The sequence below is a fragment of the Bos grunniens genome, chromosome 5 (assembly GCF_055505025.1).
Source record: "Bos grunniens cultivar Pamir isolate PY7600 chromosome 5, Bosgru_T2T1.0, whole genome shotgun sequence".
In the NCBI taxonomy this organism is placed as follows: domain Eukaryota; kingdom Metazoa; phylum Chordata; class Mammalia; order Artiodactyla; family Bovidae; genus Bos; species Bos grunniens.
Window position 1 is genome coordinate 37,141,209 of NC_141169.1, and position 21,482 is coordinate 37,162,690.

At 37.7% G+C, this 21,482-nt stretch overlaps 1 protein-coding gene across 15 annotated transcripts in view; it reads right to left on the reverse strand.

Moving 5' to 3' along the window:
* Positions 1-21,482, reverse strand: part of TMEM117 (transmembrane protein 117) — a 675,006-nt gene that overhangs the window by 468,953 nt on the left and 184,571 nt on the right. The window contains exon 1 of one of the 15 annotated variants that reach the window (XM_086399826.1): positions 20,432-20,566. The exons of the other annotated variants lie outside the window; for them this stretch is intronic. The gene's annotated coding sequence lies outside the window, so the exon portion shown is untranslated. Of the gene's footprint in view, positions 1-20,431; positions 20,567-21,482 lie in introns of those variants that run through there. 15 annotated transcript variants of the gene reach the window in all.

Here is a 21,482-nt window from a genome sequence, read left to right on the forward strand (position 1 = left end):
AGAAAATGGTGAATACATTGTTCAATAAAGTTCTGGGTGAAAGTGAAAAATGTGTCTTTTATTTTTATTTAAAAACTGAAGGAACTTTGTACCCAACCCAATAGCCTGAAATTGGCCATGGTAGGATAATTTATACCATGAAAATCAGCAAACTCTAAAAACCATTCCTCTTCTCCCCTAAGCTCAGAAAACCTACTGTGAAACATTTACCAGGATATCACTGACCCAAGGAATGAATCTATCAAAAGATATAAATGATATCTATGGTGGATATTATAAAAATTAATTTACTGAGTACCTACTGTGTATCTTTAGGAAATAACCAAACAGATAAAAGTCTGCTCTCACTTCTAACAATTTGTTATATGGGGCTAAACACTACGTGAGTAAAAGAGGATTACAATTTTAAGTAGGCCAAACCTCATTGTGAAGGAAAAAACTAAAGAAAAGAATAGAGAGAGGAAAAAAACTAAATAAATGGAAAAATATAACACATTCAGGTTTTCAACCTCCAAATTTGAAATATATAATTTCACCACCAATCTTTCTATACATGGATTGTGATGCCAAATAAATACATCAAAAGCTTTTGGTAGAACTTAAGAATCTAATTCTAAAATTTACAAGACAGAGCAAAGCTCCAAGAGTAGTCAAGATTTTGAAGGAGAGAAAGGTTGAGAGCTTTTGTTTACTAATGCTAATTTATTATAAAGTTATAGTAATTAAAATAACAGGACCATGTTAGAATAAAGAATCTGGAAATAAATCTTCCCAGATTTGGAGGACTGATATATACTAGAGATAGCATGAAAGACTGGATGGGAAGGGCATGGGGGACTAGTGTTACTAGTGCTAGACAAACAGGCATTCTTTAAAAACAAAATGAGTGAACAAAGAACACCGGGCTTATATCTCATACCACACATAAACATCTAATTCAAGTTGATTAAGAACTTAAATGTGAAAAAAAAAAAAAAGCTTTAAAATATTTAGAAGATAGGAGAATGTCTTCATGATCTCAGCTATAAAGGGTTTCTTAAACAAGAACTAGAAACACATTAATCTGTGGAGAAAGATAGCTAATAAACTCAACTACATTAAATTAAAAACTTTTATTTATCAACAGAACAACCCAAAAAGTGAAAAACAAACTACAACAGAATCTAAAAAGAAATGATACAAATGAATTTACAACACAGAAACAGACTCACTGACTTTACGAAGGTGCTTCTGGTTGCCTGGGTGAAGGATGGAAGGAAGGGATAGTTAGGGAGTTTGGGATGGGCGTATACACACTGTGCTTAAAATGGAGAGCCAACAGTGGATATGACACAATTGCACTCATCTCACATGCTAGTAAAGTAATGCTCAAAATTCTCCAAACCAGGCTTCAACAGGACGTAAACCATGAACTTCCAGATAATCAAGCTGGTTTTAGAAAAGGCAGAGCAACCAGAGATCAAATTGCCAACATCCATTGGATCACTGAAAAACCAAGAGTTCCAGGAAAACATCTACTTCTGCTTTATTGACTATGCCAAAGCCTTTGACTCTGTGGATCATAACAAACTGTGGAAAATTATGAAAGTGATGGGGATACCAGACCACCTGACCTGCCTCCTGAGAAATCTGTATGCAGGTCAGGAAACAACAGTTAGAACTGGACATGGAACAGCAGACTGGTTCCAAACAGGAAAAGGAGTGTGTCAAGGCTGTATATTGTCACACCCTGCTTATTTAACTTATATGCAGAGTACATCATGCAAAATGCCAGGCTGGATGAACCACAGGCTGGAATCAAGACTGCCGGGACAAATATCAATAACCTCAGATATGCAGGTGACACCACCTTTATGGCAGAAAGTGAAGAGGAACTAAAGAGCCTCTTGATGAAAGTGAAAGAGGAGAGTGAAAAAGTTGGCCTAAAGCTCAACATTCAGAAAACTAAGATCATGGCATCTGGTCCCATCATTTCATGGGAAATAGATGGGGAAACAGTGGAAATAGTGTCAGACTTTATATTTTGGGCTCCAAAAACACTGCAGATGGTGATTGCAGCCATGAAATGAAAAGATTCTTACTCCTTGGAAGAAAAGTTATGACCAACCTAGACAGCATATTAAAAAGCAGAGACATTACTTTACCAACAAATGTCCATCTAGTCAAGGCTATGGTTTTTCCAGTAGTCATGTATGGATGTCAGAGTTGGACTGTGAAGAAAGCTGAGCACCAAAGAATTGATGCTTTTGAACTATGGTTTGGATAATACTCTTGAGAGTCCCTTGGACTGCAAGGACATCCAACCACTCCATCCTAAAGGAAATCAGTCCTGAATGTTCATTGGAAGGACTGATGTTAAAGCTGAAACTCCAATATTTTGGCCACCTGATGCAAAGAACCGACTCACTTGAAAAGACCCTGATGCTGGGAAAGATTGAAGGTGGGAGGAGAAGGGGATGACAGGAGATGAGATGGTTGGATGGCATCACTGACTCAATGGGCATGAGTTTGAGTAAACTTCAGGAGTTGGTGAAGGACTGGGAGGCCTGGCGTGCTGCAGTCCATGGGGTCGCAAAGAGATGGACAGGACTGAGTGACTGAACTGAACTGAACAAGGACTTACCGTATAGCACATAGAAATCTGCTCAATGTTATGTGGCAGTCTGGATGGGAGGGGAGTTTGGGGAAGAATGTATACATTTGTCTGAGTCCCTTCACTGTTCACTTGAAACTATCACAACATTTTAATCAGCTATACTAAAATACAAAATAAAAAGTTTTCTTAAAAAGGCCCTATAAAAATTATATGACAACTGGGATTTGCTTGAGGGTGGAAGAGTGGATTGTGGGGAGAGATATAGTTGAAGTAAGAGTAACCATAAACCAGAGAAAACTGATACTATTGTAGCAAAGCAATGGCTCCCATGCTCAGGGCACTCTTCTCTAATTTTGTTATGTTTGAAATGTCTCGTAATAAAAGATCTAAAAGACTATAAATTGAAAGAAATTATTAATGACACATAAACCTAGAAAAAAGGATTAACCTTCAAAGCACTTGAAGAACTCATAAAAAATTTAACAAGATAAAGAATTCAATGGCAAAAACGTGGAGATGGGGCAACAAATACATTTTCCATAGAAGAATATGAAACATCACTAAGCATAAAAAGACACTCCATCTATAGTCAAGGGAATGAAAATTAAAACCCCAAGGAGATACTATATTATATCTACTAGATGGGAAAAAGTTTAAAAGTTTGATGAGAAGGTGAATAAATAAAAGTTGATCCACAGCTGATAGATGTGTAAATTGGAACAGGCAATTTAGAGAATAATTTGGTGATATCTGACCAAGTGGAGATGCACAGAACCTACAACCTACAATTTGATTCCTACTTAAGAGCCTTGTGATGAAAGGAGAGTGAAAAAGCTGGTTTGAAATTCAACACTCAAAAAACTAAGATCACGGCATCCATTCCCATTACTTTATGGCAAATAGAAGGGGAAATAGTGCAAACAGTGACAGGTTTTATTTTCTTGGGCTCCAAAATCACTGCAGATGGTAACTGCAGCTATGAAATTAAAAGATGTTTGCTCCTTGGAAGAAAAGTTATGATAAACCTAAACAGCATGTTAAAAGGCAGATACATCACTTTGCTGACAAAGGTCCATAGAGTCAAAGCTATGGTTTTTCCAGTAGCCAATTACGGATGCTGAGAGTTGGTCCATAAAGAAGACTGAGCACAGAAGAATTTACATTTTTGAATTATGGTGCTAGAGAAGACTGTTGAGAGCCTCCTGGACTGCAAGGAGGTGAAACCAATCAATCCTAAAGGAAATCAACCCTAAATATTCACTGGAGGGACTGATGCTGCAGCTCCAATAATTTTGCCACCTGATGTGAAGAGCTGGCTCTTTGGAAAAGTCCCTGATGCTGGGAAAGTTTGAAAGCAAAACGGGAAGAGGGTGGCAGAGGATAAGATGATTAGATAGCATCACCAACTCAATGGACATGAATTTGGGCAAACTCCGGGAGATAAGAGTAGGACAGAGAAGCCTGGTGTGCTACAGTTGATGGGAGTCGCATAGAGTCGGACATGACTTTGCAATTGAACAACAGCAACAATATTTTCTAGCTGTATATATGTACACAAACAGACATGTATAAGAATGTTCTTATCAACAATGTTCGAAATGGCAAATTTCCAGTAAGAATAGAAAGGAAAAATTATATGTGGTATTTTTCTCAATGTAATACAGCAGTGAAAATGAATAGAACTTAGTCATGAACAACAATATAGATACATCTCAGACAAATAGTTAAGTGAAATAAAGCAAAGCTTAAAACATACATTATCCATATTAAGTTCCAGAAATGCAAAAATAAATAATATATTCATCAAAAAGGATTTATATGTGATAATATATGAAGAAATTCAAATGATTATGAAGCAGAAGTAGATTTTTTTTCTGGAATTCTCTTGATTTTTTCGGTTTTTCAAAATGTAAAATAATCATTCATTTTTAATTTTTAATTTTAATTTTACTTGAGTGTGATTTGTGGAGTCACCAGCTCTGGTAGGTTTTCAATCACTAAAATGTGATGCGAGCCCTCTTTCTTGGCAATGTTCTTTAGTACGAGACTACAATCTACCATAGCTACCAAAAACTTAAAATTCTGCATCTGCATGACTTTAGGAGCAGTCACCATAAACTTAATTGCACTAAAAGTCACACATATATTTTAATTTATTTGGACTAATTTAACAACTATTATTATGTTGATTAAATCATTATTTTATTATTAATATCTATCAATATTCAAATCTAATACCAATACTATAACATGCAAAGCCAAATTTTATTGATTTACCCATGAGACCAGAGAAGGCAATGGCACCCCACTCCAGTACTTTTGCCTAGAAAATCCCATGGACAGAGGAGCCTGGTAGGCTGCAGTCCATGGGGTTGCTAAAGTCGGACACGACTAAGCGACTTCACTTTCACTTTTCACTTTCATGCATTGGAGAAGGAAATGGCAACCCACTCCAGTGTTCTTGCCTGGAGAATCCCAGGGACGGGGGAGCCTGGTGGGCTGCCGTCTCTGGGGTAGCACAGAGTCGGACACGACTGAAGCGACTTAGCAGCAGCAGCGGCAACCCATGAGACCCCTAAAAGCAAGGACAGAGTCCCTATTTTCATCCCTCTCAATGTTTGGTCCCTGTGAATTTCCTTTACTTTCTTATGGCCTCAGCTAATTATATTAGTAATGTTGTTGGCTGTATCTTATCCAGCATTTCTAGACATTTGTAACAGGAGGGTTTTTCTGATATAAAATCTATCATAATAAGTGAAAGTACAGGTTTCTCTGAAACCTTTCTAATGCTGAAAAAATGCAAAGTGAAGGAGCAGTTACCTTAGGACATATTTTGCTAATGGATGGACAAAATAATTAAAAAAAAAAAAAAAAGCACTAATGCCCAGAAACACATTTCAAAGCTATGGCAGCTTGGTGCTGAGATGCTGCCCGCAGTTCCCAGGAAAGGAGTTTGGCAGTGGCCCTCATGATGATGCAGAGTGTGCTGTCTCCATAATGACTCAGTGCAACAGAACAAACCCTAAACCCTATTTTCACTGTCACCTTCCTTACAAAAGCAAGATTCCTTTCGGTTAGTGAAAACAAGTATTGATGTCGGTCTTTCATTAAAGTGAAGTGGTGTAAAGCAAACCAGAAAAGCAGGAAATAGCTGTATAACCCCTTTCCTAAGAAAGAATGAATTTTCCATCTCCTTATTTTTCTCATCTTTCTTTGGTTGAGGGATTTTAAAATGCACACAGTGCTCTAAGATTAACAGCACCAGAGAAAGAATGAATAATACAATAATGACACAAATGATTTTTGCTGTTGACAAGGTACATGAGAATAAAAAGCAAAATCAGTACATCTCTTTCTCCACTGAACTGAAGAAAACATCAAGTTCTATTAATGGTCTTTGATTCCATCCTGAGACAATCACCAGCATCCTTCAGCTGAGGGCAAGCTGAGTACATCTGTTTGGCAGAACCCCATCTAGTTCATTACCCATCTCCAATCAAGGCGAGTTGCATTAAAAGCATTTTTATTAGATTCTATTCAGTCATCCTTGAAGGAGAAAGAAGAAACCTAGAAACTGATGTCAAAATATGCTTCTACACTTAGAAAATCCTTTCTGTTGAAGAGATTAAGAGAATTACCCCCAAATATGGAAGTTATTTTTAAAGAAATGTTCAAATCCCAATCACAGTGTATGACCTTGGGCAAACCACTCCATAGCTTTAAGAACTCAGCTATTTCACCTGTTACTGAAAAATGTGTGAGGAAAATCAGGAAATGCCCTAATGGTACGACATGGTATGGTTCTACCAAGGACATGTTATGAGGATCAGAGGATCGGTTTTCAGAACTGGCACAATATCATGGCATAAATCTAATCCTGAACACTGATTCACTGGTTCATTGATTAATTTACCTCATGCCTATGTTCTAGACTTAGGCCACACGCATGGAAATATGTATTTTTAAAAATAACAATAACCTATACCTCATCACTGGAGAAGGAAACAGCAACCCACTCCAGTACTTTTGCCTGGAGAATCCCATGGAAGGAGGAGTCTGGCGGGCTACAGTCCTTGGGAGTCACAAAGAGTTGGACACGACTGAGTGACTTCACAGCAGCATACGTCATCATACAGCTTACTGACAGTAAATAACAAGTGTACACTTCAGATACAAAAAGAAAAGCTAATAGTGTGTAACATCTAAGTCTAGACCTGACAGAGAGCCCAGAGGCCTGGACTCACACATCAGTCATCTCTAGTTTTGAACACTTTCATGAGTACCACTTGTAAGGCATACTGACAGACAGTATGTCTGGAGTTCTCGAATGTAACTCTCTACTATTCACTCACTGTTAAGAAATTTGATGGAAGTATAATAAGCCAAGGTGCTTCCCTGATGGCTCAGAGGTAAAGAATCTGCCCACAATGAAGAAGTAACAGGAGACACAGGTTCAATCCCTGGGTCGGGAAGATCCCTTGGAGAAGGGCATGGCAACTCACTCTAGTATTCTTGCCTGGAGAATACAATGGACAGAGGAGCCTGGAGGACTACAGTCCATAGGGCTGTGAAGAGTCAGACATGACTAAAGGGACTTAGCACGCATACATGCATATGACAAGCCAGAGTGATAAAAATTACTGCATGGTAATATTTATTATATTTAAAAATAACGAAAAGTCAAACAAATACTAACAAAAAGTACAAAAGTGGTTGCCAAGGGCCAGAGAGTGAGGGAAACAGGTTGGTAAAAAGGTGCAAATGTTCAACTATAAGATGAATAAGATCTGAGGATCTAATATATCATTTTGTTGATTATAGTTGATAACATTGTTGGTATAATTGAAATTTGCTAAGAGGCTAAAACTTAACTGTTTTCAAAAAAAAGAAATTTGAGTACAACATAGAGCTTGACATCATGTGCCTCACCATATGATGCAGTGAGCCAGAAACACCTCTCAGATAACATTCCTGACAAAACTGAATCCAATCACAAAGAACCATCAGATAAACCAAATTTACAGATACTCGACAACACTACTAAACTATCCTTTCTTGAAATGCCAAGGTTTTAAAAAGCTAAGGACCTGATATGAAAGGAGAATAATCAGATATGGTACCTAAATGCAATGTGTGATCAAGACTTGCATCCTGGACTCATAAAACAATTGCCAGGATAGATGTTAATGGAACTGATGTCAAAATTTAGATGTAAACTATGAACTAACCATTAATATCATATCAGTGCCAAGTGCCCCAATGTTTACAATTGTCTTATGTTTATAAATAACAAAAAAGTGTTTAAAGGAGACATTTTTAGAAAGTAAGTCAAAGTATTTGGAGGTCTATATAATAACAATAGGTATATATGAAGATAAAATGATAGGGCAAATACAGCAAACATATTAATAGTGAATCTAGATATCTGGGAGTTCTACTATTTTATCATTTCTTTATAAGTTTTGCTGCTAAGTCACTTCAGTTGTGTCCGACTCTGTGCGACCCCATAGACGGCAGCCCACCAGGCCCCACCGTCCCTGGGATTCTCCAGGCAAGAACACTGGAGTGGGTTGCCATTTCCTCCTCCAATGCATGAAAGTGAAAAGTGAAAGTGAAATCGCTCAGTCGTGTCTGACTCTTAGCGACCCCATGGACTGCAGCCCACCAGGCTCCTCCATCCATGGGATTTTCCAGGCAAGAGTACTAGAGTGGGTTGCCATTGCCTTCTCCATTATAAGTTTTAAAACATGTCAAATAAATGGAAAAGAAAATAACTGGATATCTTAATCAAGGATCTGAGAATATAAAAATGTTCCAGGTAGACATGGTGCCCAGCTTAATACTGCAGAGGAGAAAGAAAGTTTTTTTAAGTAACATATATAATAAATGATTATAAATTATGTCAAAGCTATGCTTTTCCCAGTAGTCATGTATGGATGTGAGAGCTGGACCATAAAGAAGGCTGAGAGACAAAGAATTGATGCTTTTGAACTGTGGTATTGGAGAAGACTCTTGAGTGTCCCTTGGGCTGCAAGGAGATCCAACCAGTCAATCCTAAAGGCAATCAACCTTAATATTAATTGGAAGGACTGGTGCTAAAGCTGAAGCTCCAATACTTTGGCCACCTGATACGAAGGGCTGACTCACTGTAAAGACCCTGATGCTGGGAAAGATTGAGGGCAAAAGGAGAAGGGGGCAGCAGAGGATGAGTTGGTTGGACAGCATCACTGACTGAATGGGCATGAATTTGAGCAAACTCTGGGAGATAGTAGAGGACAGAGGAGCCTGGCATGCTACAGTCCATGGGGTCACAAAGAGCGACTAAACAACAACAATTATAAACTGTGATAAGTGCTACAAAAAAAAACACAGTACTTAAATAAAAAATAACAGGAGCAAGTAGGAAGTGGGAACCAGTGGGAACCGTCAGTGGGAACTAATGATATAAAGGACAGGGAATGTCTTTCTGAGAATGGGACATATATATAGACACACATGGAAACCTCAGAAAAAGCACCAAAGGCATATGGGACAGCATGTGCTAAGGTCATGAAGTGGTCTCAGGTTTTTGATTACAATCTAAATTTATAAGGAAAGACAGAAAGAAAAATATGGCAGTAGGGAACCAAAGAAGCAGAAGTATAAAATCAGAATAGCCATGGTATTATTTTGGACATATGGGCATGCTTCAAACAAAGGAATACCATCATAGACATCTAGAAAACAGCCAGAGTAAGGAAAAAGCCAGTGCTTCTCAATCAAGTGAAAGAGTCAGGAAAATCACAAGCCAAGAAGTGATAAGTCATAGACTAACAGGATCACCTACAGCTGCACACTAGTCAATATGCTTTATCATGCAAAGAGTGGACAAGGTTTTTGGTCTCACACTGATTTGTGTTGACAACTAAAGAGTAACCACTTGGGGAGTCATCCTTGAAAGAGAAGGACAGGTGACCTGAGCAATCTGAAATTTCCTCCAAATATATATATAAGTGGTCCATGTAGGCATGGATATCCCTCTGACTGTTCCTGGATTTTATATTTCAGTCAGAATTGCAGCTGTGTAATGAATCTAAATTTGGAATCATATCACATACATAATTGACAGAAGATTTGAAACACCATCTGTTACCATATTTAAACTTCAGAAATCTTCTAGAAATGTTCCTTTCTCAAAGAAAGAAGATTCTTTAATACAAATTTTGTAGAATAAAAAATGAGATGTTCCAGCATCACTGAGGCTGCCAGCATCACTTTTTTCCCTAAAAAACAACATCTGAATTCACAAATTGTCCCAGTATTTCATTACTAAATGTTCCTAACTCATGAAAAGTCCTTTCAACACATTAATAGAGAAATGAAAAAAAGAGGAATTTCTCTCTTCATCCTTGTTTCCTACCCTTAAATAAGTGAATTCAATTTTAACATTTACTCATTTCTCCGTATCTTCCATTTGCCCACATAGTTTGTTTTCCTAAATTTACACATGTGTTAAAGTCTCAACTCTGCCTATTTTTTTGTTAGGCTTCCTTCTTCTCAGAAGGAGAAGCCTAACTAGGATGAATATTTATGAAAAGTTAAACAAATCTCAACTTTTCTAGTTCCTTCCTAAATGAAAACCAGCATTGCATGAATCTACACAGTTGTATATTCCTTGCTTATGATGATCAAATGCTCCTAAATTGTATCTGCTCAACCTGCCTTCTCCCTTATTGTGTGCTAATGTTGACGTAAAAATTAAATCTTTAATGTATGCCAAAATTTACAGGCATTTTTTCATCTACTCCTTACAACCATTTAAGAGTTACAATCCCCATTCTATATAAGAGGAAAGTAGAACCTAGCAAAATCAACTTATTTATCTGAGGTCATTCACTCTTTTCATTACTATATAGGAGTCCTATCATATAAGTGGTGGAGCAACCTATTCATCTTTTAGCTATAACAGAAATTTAATCTGTCTCTCTCTCTCTCTATATATATATATAGAGAGAGAGGTGGTTTAGTCGCTAAGTCATGTCTGCAACTCTGTGAACTGTACCCACCAGGCTCCTCTATTCATGGAAATTCCCAGACAAGAATACTGGAGTGGGGTGTCATTTTCTTCTCCAGGGGATCTTTCTGACCCAGGGATCAAACTCATGTTTCCTGCATTGCAGGCAGGTTCTTTACCAACTGAGGCACCAGGTGTGTATATATATATATATATATATATATATGTATATAATACACACACATATGTATGTATATAGTACACACACATATGTATGTATATAATACACACACATACACATGTGTGTATATATATGCATGTATATAATACATACATATGTATATAATATATGTATATATTATATACGTATGTATGTATATAATACACACACAGACACACATATATATATATATATCTCTCTCCAAAAATATACATATATGTGTATGTATATATTTTACACCTACATTGACTAATGGTTAATTTTCCATATGTTAATAAAAGTCTAGGAAGAAATGTTTGGGTAAATTTGCCTCTCAATCACCATAATACCTTGACTTCTTTTCATTTGTTATTTGTTTTCCCCTCTTTGCCTTCTTCCTCCCTCTCTCCTTCTATCCTTCTCTCCCTGCTTTCCTTCCTTGCATTTGTTCAGCTGTATCCTGCTTTCTTCCCCAAAAGACTTATAGTGTAACTATGTGTGTCATATAATAGACATTAAATAATCTCCTTACTTTTTATTAATAATTTGTTTTTATCAGTGCATATGGTCAATCCATGCTCTCTAAATCATTCATCACAGAAATCAACACTGTAAGGTTAAGGAGTGCTCTCTTTCACATCTGCCTATCCAGAAATAATATTTTTATTGTATACATTTTCCAGGTCACCCTATTTTATTTGATTTCATTTTCCATCACTGGCATTTCTCTTGCTCAGCATATAGTCTAAGTAGACGTGCAAAGTGACTTCTTTATTTTAGTTGCTCTTTGTTGTAACCCCCTTAATGCCATGCACTAGACCAACTGCACACATCTCCTGATAACTGCACTTAGCAGTATTATGCATTGGTTCACAAAGAGTAAATGTCAATAGTTCATTGTGTATTCTGATCCCACTTCACCATGCTAATCTTCTGGAAAGGGCTTCCTGTCCTCATGAGGACAGCTTTTGAAACACTAAGTCACCTTACTGTTGGTGTTCAAGCACAGTCTGTTTTTTCTTTTAAGAGGATCGAGTTTGTCAAACCAACGTGAATTAAAGCATGAAAATCAGCATCATGTTTGAGCCAGTGAACTGTGGTCTTATAATTAATGTGTTTCTTCTTTTGTAGTTTTTACTAGATACTAGAACTCATTGATGCAATTCATTGTCTAGAAATTAAATTAAAACAAGAAGCCTCCTTGGTTTTTATAAATTCATCTCTGTACTCAGGTAATATTTTTGTGGTATGAGTATAATATATGTGAAGACTACATGTACATGAACCATAAAAAATGGACATATGAGAATTATTTTGATCATTAGAGGGATTTTTATTTTTGAATATTATATTTTTTAATATTTCACACTATTCACTTTCAGAGTTGTCTTTCACATAAATGCAAAATTATTCCCGAAGTCCTAATGGCTTTTTAGAACTGAGTATCATCTACTCTGAGACATTTACTCTGAAACATTTTGCTTCTATCATATGCTCACATTGTTCATGACACTTGTAGATAACTTATATGATACTTGTATTTCACTTCATTTTACCAGTGAAACATATACATAATACACATTTATGTCTCTGTTCTAGAAATATTTGAAGGAGAATTCTTTCGATCCTCAGAGAAACTCTATGAAGGAAGTAGTACTGTTACCTTCATTTGGCAATAAAGAAAATGAGGTTCAGGGAAGTTCCCCTAGGTTGCCTAAGCTGTATGGCCAAGCTCTGAATACAGAGTCTATCTTCTTAATTTCATAGTGTTTTAGAGTTTAGTGGGACTTCCTTCGTGGTCCAGTGGTTAAGACTTTGCTTCCCTGGTGGCTTGGACAGTAAAGCGTCTGCCTGCAATGCAGGAGACCTGAGTTCGATACCTGGGTTGGGAAAATCCCCTGGAGAAGGAAGTGGTAACCCACTCCAGTACTTGTCTGGGAAATCCCATGCACACAGGAGCCTGGTAGGCTACAGTCCATGCAGTCGCAAAGAGTTGGACACAACTTAAGTGACTTCAGTTCAGTTTAGAGTTTAACAACTTTATTTTATGCCCTTTTTTTGGTCACTTCTGTATTGGCATGAGAGCAATAAAAAGAATCTGGCTTTGAAAGCTAGGGAGCTTTTATCTTAGGAAATCCATGGAACTGGGAGAAACAGAGATTCCACTCCTGGAGGGCACACACCAAAATCCAGGGGCGTAAAAGCAGTGACCTCATAAGAGACTTGGCCAGGCCTATCTTCTAGTATTGAGGGTGTCATGTGGAAGCAGAGGGTGACTGTGGTTCATTGCAGGGACAAAGATGGTGGCAGCAGCAATTCTGGGGCATATTCACTGGCATGAACCCTCCTAGAGGCTGCCATTAGCCCCACCTCACAGCCTGTAGCTCCAGTGCTGGGATGAATCAGGTCAAACAACTAACAGGGAAGGACCAGAGCCCCATCCACCAGCAGAGGGCTGCTTAAAGTCTTCCTGAGGATGGTCCTGTCCACCAGAGAGATAAGACGCAGCTACACCCAACAGTTGGAGTCCCTCCCATCAGGAATCCTGCACAAGCCTCTTAGACAGCCTCATCCACCAGAGGGTAGACAGCAGAAGCAAGAAGAACTATAACACTGTAGCCTTTGAAACTGAAACCACAATCACAGAAAGTTAGGCAAAATGAAACCACAGAGGAATATATCTCATAGGAAGGACCAAGATGAAACCCCAGAACAACTAAGTGAATTAGAGATAGCCAAACCACCAGAAAAAGAATTCAAAATAATAATACTAAAGATGATCCAAGATATCAGAAAAAAAGTGGAGACAAGGATTAAGAAGATGCAAAAACTATTTAACAAAGACCTAGAAGAACTAAAGAAAAAACAGAGATTAACAATACAATAATTGAAATGAAAAATACACTAGAAGGAATCAATAGCAGAAAAACTGAGGCAGAAGAATAAATAAGTGAGCCGGAAGGCAGAATGGTGAAAACCACTGCCCCAGAACAGAATAAAGAAAAAAGAATACAAAGAAATGAAGACAGTCTAAGAGACCTCTAGGATATTAAATGCACCAACATTTGCATTATAGGAGTCCCAGAAGGACAAAGAAAGAAAGTACCTAAGAAAATATTTGAAGAGATAATAGCTGAAAACTGCCTTAATGTGGGAAAGTAAACAGTCACCCAAGTCCAGGAAGTGCAGAGTCCTAGCTAGGCAGGATAAACCCAAGGAGGAACACACAGGACACGGAGTGAAGCAACCAAACGCATGCGAATTTGAGTTTGATGCCAGCTAACTATCTCAGCCTGCTATGGTGTGAACATACAGGTCTTGTTAGGCCAATATGTACACAGATGCCATCTTTGGGTCATTTACATAATAATATACAAATCTCCACTTGAAAGACTAAATGTCAGTTACTTTGTGCAGTGGAAAAGAATAATAATTAAATACATGAGTTCTCCTTCTGTTTATATTTTTAACAAACAAGCTGATAAGTTTTGCTCTGATTTCAGACTCTGAGTAGAAAAAAAGAAACGTCTAGGTTTTTCAAGCTTTGCAATTTCTATCACCAACCTCAGTACCACTAGAAATCATGGCATACATTTTTGGTTTAACAAACTGAGGAGTAAACTGAAGAAGAATTTTGGATTTTGTTATTTCTGTGTATCGTAGCCTCTGTTCTGTTTTGAGCATTCTCCTAAACAGAGCAGAGATTGTAGGCTGAGTTCTAGCTGCTAGCTGATTTTAGCAAACTGCCAACTCCTTAAAAATATCCATAAAATACCCTGACTATTGAAAACTCAAGAATGTTTTTAAAATCTTTAGGGTTTAAATGGAAACTCCCTAGTCCCAGATTTCAATCAGCTTTCATAGCCTGGGAGTTTGCCCAGAGTTTGAAGCGTATTTACTTAAATATTCACATAAAACTTAAGGATTAAAAGGCATAAATGATAATGTTAAACTATTTCCTTCCATTTACAGATGGGTGTTAATGATGTTCCCAAATCATAACACTAGATGGTAACCAATGATAGACTAGAAGTCAGGAATCTCGAATTCAAAACGAGTTACTGAGTTCTACTATGCCATGCTACCACTTTATAAATCTCACAGCTGGTCTTTGACCAGAGGAGGAATATACCAAAAGTAGTATGAAGCATAACACCATGTGTTCTTCTGAGAACACCGATTCTTGCCAGATTGGGCTCCATATAAATTAAAGACATGAAGAAACTGATTCATTGATCATGAATACTGCTAACACAGAAACTTACCATGTTTGCTGAAAGAGTTAAGCTGTGGACCCACAGAGAATAAATTAGTGGTTACCAATGGGGGCGAAGGGCCATATGGGGTAGGAGAGTGATAGATACAAACTACTGGATGTAACATAGGCTCAAGGATGTACTATACCTAAAACGTGGAGACTATAATCAATGTTTTGCAATAACTGTAAATGGAAAGCAACCTTTAAAAGTTGCATTCAATCTTTTTTAGAAAGAGTTAAGCTGTTTCTCTTACCAAATATATCATCATTGGATTTGTCCAAAAGATCTGGAATTCTTTAATCCCAGCTTGTTCTTAATTCTAAATTTATTTTTAATTAGTATAGTTAATAACTGCAAATTTATAAGGAAATTCTATGAGCAACTGAAATATTTCCTGTGCTACAGAGTGGTAGAGGAGGAAGGATTTCTATTTGCTGAGTACTATCACCAATCAGCTTCTATCACAATGTGACAGCAATCATTCTGTTTACAGAAGAGAGGCTTCATTCTGTTTCAAAGAAGCTTTTTTTCCTGAAGTTGGGGGTTATACATGGAAAGAGAAAAGTGAAAGCAGCTAGGGGGATTCATTATTCATGATTATAGAACCTTTATTAAAATACTTCCAGAGATATAATTCCATTTTTCAATAATTAGGAATGCATGCAGCATGAAAGGTAACATTTGACCAGTTGATAATCTATACATATTTAAGCTGATTGATGAACCTGTCATTTTAAAGAAATAAAAGTTAACACAAAATTATGTTTATGAACTAAATCATTACATAAAACTTAAAATAATGGCCACACTAAATTTGAATTTCTTTGTTTAAATGCCTTTATCCAGAAGATAAAAGAGGAAGAAAAGTAAGATAAGGAGAAGGTAGAGAAATGTACAGTGAAGAGACTTCCAGACCAGTAGGAAAAGAACTGGGTCCTAGTGCTGATTCCAGGGCTTTTTAACTGTGCAAATATGACTGAGTCAATACCTTCTCAAAGCTTTGGTTTCTATGCGGCCTTTCTCAGGGCTGCTGTAGGTGAGCATGCTTGGGAAATATAATGGATCTTCCAGCAGAGAACTGCCAGTATGCAGTCACTCAGGGAAGTCAGACTGCTGTCAGATTTGCCTGAAATGATCATTGCCTTAGGTTTTGGCATGTTTCACATTCTGGGGGAACAATGAGTCTCGTCACACCAGACGAGCTTGTCCCACGATCTGGGGGAAAAAATGGCTGCCTTTCATGATAAAGCCCCACAAGAAACAACAGTCTTTCATACAGAAACACAAATAAACAATAAAAAACTCCACAGGTAATTAGGATACTTAAATCATCTGCTTCCTTGACCTTTGCCCAGAGCTGGGAACCACTGACTTAGATGAAGTCTACTCCCGGTTAAGTGCAGCTACAAGAGGGGAGAGTTAATTATCAAGAGTATTTTCTGGATAAAATAACTGATAAGGCCCTAGGAGCTATTTTTCAAGACATATTATATGCTGTTGAAAGAATTCATAATAGCAGAAGTCCCCATTTATATAACAACCAATAGAAAAAAACATACAAAGAGTTAGTCTAATCATAACATTTTTCTTAAAATAAGTGTCTCTAAATTACTCAGGTCATTTCTAATTAAAATTATTTCAAATGCATTTCATCCAATATACCCTATTCACCAAAAGCTTTAGAAAAGTGTTGAAAATTTGAGTTTTTATCGTACAGTTATAGTTCAGCAAATTCAGTAGGTGTAAGATTCAATTTTGACCTTTCCTTAAAGCGTACATGTCATTTTCAAATGATCTGAGAGAAAATCCAAAGCTTAGGAACGAAGAAAACATAATGAATCTCTTCAGTGAAAGGGTTCTTCCTTCATTCAATCAGCAAATACTCCTTTTTGTCTTTTGTAACCATTTCTGGAAGCCTGCTTGACTAGCTAGGGTTAGCACAATTCCACACATTTTGATGTTGCTTCTGTAAATTCAAGACAAAGGCAGAAAGAGGTTGTGTCTGGGCACAGCTGCATCTCACAGTATGAAACGAAGCCCAGCAGAACGGTCTCATCACCACAAACAGCCAGCACACAACAAATTGGGAGTGATTAATGCGTGATCCACCAACTAGATAGTCTAATTAAATAACAGTGGTTAATTGCTAATTAGTATGTGACTTATGTAGACAGAAGCGCTTAGACTTGTCAAATGTTAAAAAAAAACCCTGAAAAAATCAAAGTGCTGTCATTTTAATGATATATTTTAAAATGATGCAGCAGAGTTGGAATTTTTTTTGCCATCATCTGTCTAGTCAAAACACATATTGGAAAACTTGTTTTATCTTTCTAAAATGGATTTCTTCCTTCCATTTAAATAATAATGTTACTTTTGATGTTGTGAAAGGCTATAAGCACTAAAATGAAACAGTATTTTGATGTGTGTATAGGGGGGTAGTGTAATTTCTATTACTCATTTAAACGCCAGCATATTTGAAATGTAGCCACTACTATTCACCTGGACACAGCTGGTTCTCACTTCTTAGATATTTATTTTCTGTGTACTTAGAAAGACCTGGTTTCAACCAAAACCCCCTCTATTTAGTCAGCCCAGTAACAGATATTCAGAATATGTAAATCTACCGTTCATGAAATTCACTGTCCTTGGGGGCTAAGGTGGGGCCTGCAGGATCTAAGATTTGCTTTTGAAAACTGTGGAAGACTTGCTTCCACAACTGTGAGATTTGGGAGTGGTGTTTTCTTTCTTTTTTTTTTTTTTGGCTTCTATAGAAAAAAACACCATCTGTCTCCTCATTACCCTTAAAAAAAAAGAAGGAAAAGAAAAGCCTGAGATGGCATACTGATGCCAATCTTTACTTTCAATTATTTATCATCTAAAAAGAACATACATGGAGGTTTCATGAATAATGCTTTCCCCTTTTGTAGAAAGTGTAGTGGAAACGCTACACACATACCCCTAAATGGGCAGATCAGATCGATGCCCATCTTCACTAAACATTATTTTTTCATAACCTCACCAAACAAACCAACTAAATACCTTTCCTGTCTCCTTGGTGATAGTGACACATGTGCTGCCTTAAAACAAAAACCCATAAACAAAAGATTGCACTCTAAAATCACAACACATTCGCCTGAAAGAGGCTTGCGGATGGAGGGCCTACTGCATAATTTATCAGTGTGTGGCCTGAATACCACCCTCCTCAGAATCACACAGAATCACTGAGGATGCTTCCTGGCTCTCACTCTACACCTCTGGGAACCTGCATTTTTGATGAGCACTCCCAGGTGATACTGATACAACCTAACTTTTGAGGGCAATTACGGTGTTTACCATCCAGAGAGGAAGAGCCTTTCACCCACCCATCTTAAGACATTGTGCTCACCCTTTTCCTCCATCCTCATCCCCATGAGCTCTGAAGAGAATAAAGAAAACTGATTTTCAACTCTGAGGAGAGGGATGAATGGTGCTGTTTCCCATCTAGGTTAGAATATTCACGAATTGAAATGTAAACTAATGGAATGAAAGCCCTAGAGAAAAGAAAACTGGATATTCCAGAAATAGTCATTAAGTTAGGAGGACGGAAGTGGCAGTGGGAACCATTCCCAGTGCAGGGGGGACAGAGGGGTGATTGCGGCGGACAAGGGGGTGGTCCGTGCCCTCCTGGGGAGTGAGCTGAATGAACTCCTGAGACTAGATCCAGGACAGTTGCTAAAAGAAATCACCCTTGCAAGCTCGAGGCCAGGAGGAAATAGCTGCACGCATACAGCTGGCTGGACAGATGGCTGCCTCTTAACATAAAGGAAAAAAAGGAAGAAATGCTCCTGAAGAATACCAAGTGGGGAAGCAGAGGGCCCATATGTAGTGGTCATCAGAAAGCAAAGCAGCTAACCTGGCTCCCAGTGAAGCAGAACACAGTCAACCCCACCCTCGGCCACAACAGAAGGGGGGAGGGGGCCAGTGCCAGCAGTCTAGCTAGTGGGGGCACCCGCAGATTAGCAGCTCATTGCTGACGGTTTCTGTTCTATCATTTCTGAAGGAGCAGAGATTGCAGCTTTGTAATATTTCTAAGCCAGTGGGCTACTGTAATTAAATTGACCCCTCGCCCCGCAAAAACCTCTACATTCAGTTTTTCTTAACCCCCTTACATATAAATGAGTTGTATAATTTTACCGGGGCTTTTCTGTTGTTTTGTTATTTTTTCTTTTATACAGCAATCTCAGTTACAATGTGTATTCAATGGACTATTAGGGGTTAACTTAGGAACATATCACTACTCTTTTTATTGATTCTATGAGAAAAATGCATTCTGAGTTCCAAAGTAGTAATTTAAAAACAGAATCTTGGAACAGTACATGTGGGTAATTGAAGACTTCCTGTACAACTAAATTCAGACAAGTTGAATCTCCTGAATAGATGTCTTTGGTACAAGTGTTTATCCACAGTGCCCTCTAGTGGTTTTAATTGCCATTTCAACACACACCAAAAAAAATGAAAAAGTTCTCTGAGCAAATCCTTTCCCATATTTGAAATGGCTATACGTATTTAGAAGTCTCAGAACCATACAATCTAAGAATCTCATATCTGAGAAATACTAGTAAATATCATTTGAGTTTATTATACAGTCAAAATTTAATCACTGTTCACTTGATCATGACACAAAAATATGTTATTTGAGGAATTAATCTAGGTCTCCCTTGGTTTCGTTCTATTTAATTAAGAACATCAGTATGGACACAACAAGCAATTTAAGACAGCTTTTTTTTTCTGATTTGAATTTTCTATTTTCTTTTTGTTTTTTTGAAGTCCAGTTTCCTTTCTTCCGAATGATGCACTATTCCCCTACAAATGTTAAAGCTAGTTACAGAGTAATAACAGCCAAAGGAGAAAAATGTTTTCCATGATAACTTCATCACCTGTGTCTAAAATCTCAGATCTCTGATTTAAACATTATTACTGCAGTCACCCAATTTGCTTTTTTCTGAACTGAGTCTCCATGGTTTTTCAGATAACCCTCAACAAATAAAACCTCCAAAGTGAAGTTAACAGTAGAAATTATGGCAGGCTTTGTGCTGTCCTCAGGCTAAATGCAAGATAATTTACCTTAAGCTTAATTAAATTATATTATTTTCACATACTTATCACTGTATTTCACAGGATACAACAAATAGGGTTTCTAAAGAAAGATCACAGTAAAGAGAACAAAGAAAATGAGGGGAAAAAGAAGACAGCCAACATGAAAGCACAACATTAAAGAAAAAACAGTAATAACCAAGAATGGAAATACAAGTGTTTATTTTCCCTGCAACATCAAGGTGATTAATCAAGTTTCAAAAGATACACAACCATAGCTTTTGATTATGCATTGAGCTACTTATACTTACCAAGTCAAAAGGTTAGGAAGTTGGCTATTACATAGTACTTTGGTTTCCAGAGTGCTCCTCCAGAACCAGCAGCACCAACATCATCTGGGAACTCATTAGAAATTCTCAGGGCCCACCCCCAACACTGTCTAAATCTGAATATCTGGGTCTTCACACACCTTGCAGGTGATTCTGATGCAAACTACAGCTGAGATCCACTGTGATGGTAGATCAAATACTGACCTTAATTGGAAGCGGAATTCAGAAAACCTGTATTAAGTTTTGTGATGATTCTGAGCAGCCTGATCTTAGGCATCAGTTTCCTCATCTTTGTAAACAAGACGGTAATATCCACCTGATGATACAGGTAGCAAGCTCCTTAAGACTACTCGTGCTTAAGCCTACTTACCCATTCATTCATATTTTTAAATACTGATTGAGCATCTACAGTGTTCCAAGAACTGTTCTCTATAGATGCTTGGGATCTATCAGTGAAGAAAAGAGTGAAAAATCTCTGCTTTCCTAGAGTTTATAATTCCAGTGGAACAAAACACACCTTAAACAGTAAACATATTAGTTTCCTAGGGCTGCCGTCACAAAGTACCACAAACTGGATGGGTTATAGAACAGAAGTGGATTGTCCACAGTTTTAGAGGTCTGAAACCTAGCTGTCAGCAGGGTCGGTTCCTTCTGAGAACCGTGAGGCAGGAGTCAGTTCCTGGCCTCTCTCCTTGGTTTGTAGACAGCTCTCTTCCCTGTGTCTCTCAATCATCTTCCTTCCACATGTGTCTATCTCTGTGTCTCTTTTTTCCCTTTTTGTGACACGGGTACCAGTTGTACTGAATTTTGCCTGCCCACTGATCTCATTTAACTCAGTTACCTCTATAAAGACCCTCTCTCCAAGTGGTTACCTTCTGAGGTCTTAATCCTTCTGGGGATTAGGACTCCACCATATCTTTTATGAAGAAGATACAACCTAACCCATAACATGCATTAAATGAAGGAATTCTCAGTAAGTTAGATGATAAAGCATGCTAAAGAAAAAAATCAAGCAGGATATTTGGGTTCGGGA